General features: G+C 46.5%; 1 protein-coding gene across 2 annotated transcripts in view; it reads right to left on the bottom strand.

Annotated features, from left to right (window-relative positions):
* Positions 1-5,667, bottom strand: part of CAPZB (capping actin protein of muscle Z-line subunit beta) — a 72,230-nt gene that overhangs the window by 50,715 nt on the left and 15,848 nt on the right. The gene's annotated exons all lie outside the window — the stretch shown is intronic.

Here is a 5,667-nt window from a genome sequence, read left to right on the forward strand (position 1 = left end):
GCAGGAATTTGGTCCCATTTATCACAAAGCCCTGCAGATTGAACATCCCTCCACACCTCTGCTGGGACACTCCTGCTCATCTGAGCCTGTTATTGCTGAGCACAAACAGAGCTGGGCAGTTTTCAAACAGGAACCCAGGCTGGTTTCACTTCTGGGCTCTATTTCTGTACTAGCCCCACTTGCAACTCGCTGAGCCAAGAGCTGAGACAGCTCCATGCTACAGCAGTGGGAGCTCCTCCCACTTCAGCCCTTCCTGGGAAGAATTAATAACAATAACTATTGTTATTGTTATTATTATTATTATTCAGGCCACCAAATCTTTTCCGCCAGCAAACCCAGTACAACATTGCTGCTCCAGGCATGATGATGCTCCCAACTCCCTTTTCCATCTCTGACATCAGCTGAGAACAACTGGTGGACCCAGAAATTACTGCAGGTGAAAAAGCCACACCCCTGATGATGATGTGACAGATAAACACCTTGGAGACACTTCACACCCAAGTTCCAGCCAACACCAGCATCTGAAAGGTTATCCAAATTCAAAGTACAAACAACCATATCAATGTTCAGACAGCAAAAATATAAGGTAAAAACCTCATGAGACAGTGCAACCAGAACATCTGCTCAATGCCATGCAATTCAAAGCAACCTCACATCAGATCACTCTGGTCACTGGTCAGTTTGCAGGCAAAATATCTCTGTAAACTAATCCAGGCTCAGAAGTACACAACCAGCAAATGACTTTTTCCTTCCTTTCAAGCTGCAGACATACCCAAGATTGTAAATCACATATTTCCTGTCAGTTCTCCCAACAGGAATGTCTGACTAATGTTTCAGCTTTGTGGTACTACAACACTAAGTTTTTTTAATTGAAACAGATACCCAGCTTCCCCTCCTGCTCGTCATTTTAATCCCTGCCAACTTCCAGAGCTGCAAGGGCAGAAGATTCCCTTTTCCAATTACACAATAGGATAGTATTACTGCTAGAAGCTGCAGCAAGGCTTGAATTATTGTAACCCTTGGGTAATAAAAAGTACAGTAGTATGTTAAGTTGCAAGGTTCCCTTCTCAGCTGTCAGCATTCACTTTGTAGGATATTAGATGGGAACTGTCTGACCTGGGAAAGCCCAGAGAAGTTCTGCACTCATGACATTTCCATCAGCTGCACATATTCCTCACAATCTGTTTTTCCACATGATTTTTTCCCTTGACTATTAACCCTCCTCTGGCAGATCCTATCTAAAACCATTTGTAATGGACTCATAAATCACAGCTCTGTGACAGCAAGGTGTGCTGGGGAGAAACAGCAATAGCACAGTTAGGAAACAATCAAAGGTAATAAAACCTGAACACAGACTCTGCTGCGGACTGTCATAAAAGGTCAAAGATTATTAAAAAACAAGACACTGATGCAGACCTCATTCTCTCCAGCCACTTTTACCTTTGTCTGGTTTTGGTTGGGATGGATGCAGTGGTTTTTATTATCTCCAACATTTCTGAGCACATGGAATGCTCAGGAACGAGCTCAGCCCAATTTGCTGCGGTCAAGCCCAAACAGCCCCAAGTGCTGCCACCACTCCTTCCACGAAAACCAAGTGAGAAGGATTAGAGATTAAAATAAAAGCAAGAAGTGATGGATCAGAAGGCTTTAGCAGAGGCTGCTGTGCTCTGGCTCCCCCAGGTCCCCTGTAATCTGTACTTATTTACAGAGCAATTGTACAAGTCACGTCACAGCTTCTGAGTCAGCGAATCCTCCTTGGAGATGTCCTCCTGCCCATTATTCATCTCATTCTGCAGTGCTCCAACTTCTCAGTACAACTGAGCACACAGCAGCACTAGCCCCAATAAATGACTGAACACACTCTCACAACTTGTTCCCTGAGTTCAGGTGTTGGTGTTGTACACACTGCAAACACAGCCAAAAAACCACAAAAACACTGAGCAGCTTTTGTCCTCCATTGCTCCAGGAATGGAACTCAGGTGAAATTCAGAGGGACAGGAGGGACCTCCTTGAAGAGGTTCTCTAGGAACAAGTAGCTCATACATCTGCCCTGAAGCCTCATGAAGAGGAACTAAAATAATCCATGGGCAGGAGAGAGGCAAGGCAGCTTCACCTTCTTTGGCACCAGAGTGCTGCTGACATGGGATGCTTCTCACCATTTCAGGCTGCCAATCCAGCCAGGGCAAGTCCTGCACAGATTAAAGGAGCAGCAATGGGCTTCTAGGGCAGCTACCAAAGAGATCTTCTCCTCCTCCAGACAAGCTCAAGGACCAGTGTTTTGCCAAATCCTTGGTTATCCCTTCAGCCTCCAGCAGCTCTTCCAAGCATCCCTGCAATCAGCTGAGCCTGATTTCCCTTCCTCATTCCCACCTCCAAACCAGGCCAGCTCCCTGCCCCCAGGACAAGCCCAACACCCCAGCCCAACTCTAAAACAATCATCAAGTGGGTTCTAATACACTGAAGGCACTCCCATCTGTGAGCTTCTAAACAATCCAGAGCTGCCTGCAGCCTGATCTCAGGGACCAACCAGCTGTTCAAAACATTTTACACCCAGGGAGAAGAGCTACAACCCCTGATAGCCTGGAGCAGGGCACTTGTCTGCAATTCCCTAACTGTTCACAAGTAAGGATCAGGCATCTCCAGGAGCACATTCTGCAGGTGGTTTCCAGCCCTGTAGGTGTTCTCTGACCAGATGCAGTTCCTGTTAGCACATCTACAGAGGTGCACAGCACACAGGGAAAAATTAACATTTCCTTGGCACCTCCTTCCCAGCAAGGATGTATTTCCAGGTGGCACATCCTTGGGTCTACTCTCAAAACTAACGTATCCCTTTAGTTTCTATAAATCCAGGGCAAGTTTCCATCATGTGCCCAAGGAAAAGAGCCATCACACACCACCAGGAGAGCAGCATGGAGCAGCACCAAGGCTTTCTGGGATCAGCTTCTCATCCCGACCTTTTGCCAGGATCACTAATGATTTCTGCACTAGCATTTGTCTTCTGGGTAACAGAAACAATGTTTTATTTATTAAACTTGTCATTGAACATGACAATGCAATTTACTGGCTTTCATCTGGTGCCAAGAATTCCTGTGAAGCATAAAGTTTGCAAAAAGTCACTTCCCCATAAATCGTGGCAGTGAGTGACTATGCAATCTGCCAGCCCCACATGAAAGTGGAAAGTGGGGCTACAGATAAAAGTTGCACAGATTGCAAAAAAAAACATGCTAAACTTCTAATAAATGGATTAAAGACATTGAAGTTGCCTGTAGAACTGACCAACTTTGCCAACAGGTTTTATGATTAATGTAACTGCACAGTGGGGGATTTTCCCCATTTTAAGTCTAGATTTCACAAAAATAACATTTTCTATGTTAGCTCTAACTACAGATAGGAAATCTTAGCTAAACAAAATGCAAATAACCTGTTAGAGCACAGCACTGAGAGACAAGAACTTGGCCTGATTTTGCAAACTCTTCCTGAGGCAGCTGCAACACTTGGTTTCACTACCAGGAGAGATGAACACAAGTGTGTTTGTGCCCCAAAATGTTTTGAAATCACCCAATGCAGTAGGTCTGAGTCAGTTCACAAGTCTGGTGACCTGTTTCTCACACTGTCTTCCTGCTTTCCACTCAAATCTTCTGAGGAAGAGCCCCAGTCCATCCCTAGAGAAGGGCTGCTCAATTTTTACAGGGGTCATTTCTTTCATTTTTTTTAATTGAAACCATAATTACTACAAATACAGCAGCTCTGAGATTCAGCACTGCCATTTGCCATCCTGACCATCTGCAAACATGTCATTTGTGATGCTTTCTTTTAATCCTGCTAATGCCCAATGACCTTTTCAAATGCTCTTTTCTTCTCTGCACTCCTGTTTGCTTCATGTTCCAATCAGGCTGGTCACAAAAGTTTTGGAACTGCTCAATTAAAATGGAGAAGTTTTTTGTGCAGAAAGAGCAAAGTTGGGCAAGTTGGTCTTGGCCTGACAGATCCAGGTTCTCCTTCCAGTCAACTGCAACTTAAATGCAGTTTTGTGAGAAATCACATCAAAAACATTTGAGAAAATACACATTGTGGAGCAGCAGGGAGCATGCACTGTATCTGAAGGTGACAGCAAACACCCTGTGCTTACTGACAGCAGAACTAACAGTGTCAACATCCCAAATTCAGGATTTGCTCTATCCCAGCTCTCTGTGGAGCCAACAGCTGCCTGGCTTAAGTGCAAACTCAGCACTTTCCAGCTCCTGGAGGCTGCAGCCAGGGTTGTAAATTCAGGAGATAACTCTGGCAAGTAACTGGATGCCTGGCAAGGCAGGCAGGAGACAGAGGATCTCTCATTAGCCCTCTTCCCTGAAAGTTCTCCCATTCCTCAAAGGTCAGGAAAGTAGGTTAATATGCCTTCTGCTTGGGTCACACATGACATAGCTCAGTGACTGCCCTGCAGAGCTCCCAACAGCCCAGGTCTGCCCCAGGAATCCAAGGTTTAAAGGAGGAAGCTCCTGGTTTTGCACACCTATAGCCATAGGAGTATCACACCTAACAACATGTTCACAGCTGCCAGAATTCCTTCCTTTGCTGGAATTCCCAGACCTGCCCATCCTTGCAGGTTTTTCATGCCTTCTTCATCACGTCTGAACCCACCTGAGCTGCTCTCCATCACACCTGCACACAGGCAGCCAGCTCCACACAGGCTCTGTGGCCGTTCCCAGCAGGGGTGACACTTTCTGTGGGAGCAGGGCTCACCTGGCACACCCGTGCCAGCTTCAACCCCCATCAGGTTTTTCCTTCACTCCCACATGAAGTTAACAGTTATTCCACCTGGCCACTCTGCACCTCACCAAGCTCTGGATTAGCCCTGCCTGGACTCATGGCTACCTGAAGCTGCTTTTGGCCACCCAGTGGAGCACCATCAATGCTGAGCCAAGATCACACCCAAACCTCTCTCGATGACACCTGGATCTGCAGGGTGGCAGCACCTGCTGGGTAAATACAGCTGTAGTCAGCACAATGCAGCTGATATTTTACCTCATTCCTCCATTTCATGCCTCTCTCCTCCCTTGAATTAACACACCAAAAGCCCCATCTCTTGTTTCCTGAGCCTGTCTCGGGTTGCAAGCCCAGGCTGGCAGCCAGGCCTGACAGAAGCTTTTTAAATCCTGGTATTTACCAAGGCAAAAATGTCCAGGGAAGGCAGGTAACACGACATCACTGTCAAACTCAGCAGTTTGTCTAATGGAAAAGAGAAAAAGTATCACCTAAAGAAACACAAACAAAACTCCCTGAGAGAATAAAGAGTATTTTATTTATGGTGGCTTCAGGCAACCACTAAGCTTCTGTCTTCAGTGCAGTCTCAAACATTTTTCCTTCCGCACAAAATCCTCTTACTTAAGTGCTGTTTTCAGCCTTGTTTCAGCTGATGCTGCTAAAACTGTGAGCTCCTGAGTTCTGCTTTCACCCAGGCTCGTAACACACCCACTTTGCAACAAGGACATGACTGAAATTCCAAGGCAGTGCAGCAGGAAAGGACGGGGCTCCACTCTGTGCGGATGATGTCCCCTCCAGAGGCAGGGAAGGACAGTCCAATCCCCTCCAGAGGCAGGGAATGGACACATCCCCTCCAGAGCCAGGGAATGGACACATCCCCTCCAGAGCCAGCGCAGGACACGACAC

This window comes from Geospiza fortis, unplaced genomic scaffold (genome assembly GCF_000277835.1).
Source record: "Geospiza fortis unplaced genomic scaffold, GeoFor_1.0 scaffold353, whole genome shotgun sequence".
Lineage (NCBI taxonomy): Eukaryota > Metazoa > Chordata > Aves > Passeriformes > Thraupidae > Geospiza > Geospiza fortis.